We start from the raw sequence: 326 nt of genomic DNA, 5'->3' as shown, positions 1-326 counted from the left end.
CAAAGGTCCTTGGATGGATGCCCTTCTTTAACGAAAAGGCGCGGTTAAAGCATTTGACATGGAGCAAAAGCTGCTCGTCAAAAATGTAAAAAAAAGATTGACAGGAACCAAAAGAAAGGTCGTCAAATCACTCTCCATTCTATTTGATGTGAAAATCAATTTCAAATTGCGTAAGAGTTCCTTACATAAATAGTGTTAAATTGGGCTTTAAACCATAGATAACCAATTGGGTTTCTTAGGTCGCTACTCCATGTGGCTTTTTTAAGGTGTTTGAGGGACCCGTGTACAGTAAACCAATGAATCGGCAACCGCTGTACGATTTATAT

The sequence above is a fragment of the Tigriopus californicus genome, chromosome 8 (genome assembly GCF_007210705.1).
Source record: "Tigriopus californicus strain San Diego chromosome 8, Tcal_SD_v2.1, whole genome shotgun sequence".
In the NCBI taxonomy this organism is placed as follows: domain Eukaryota; kingdom Metazoa; phylum Arthropoda; class Copepoda; order Harpacticoida; family Harpacticidae; genus Tigriopus; species Tigriopus californicus.
The sequence above is the reverse complement of the archived record's forward strand: the minus strand, read 5'-3'. Positions refer to the sequence as shown.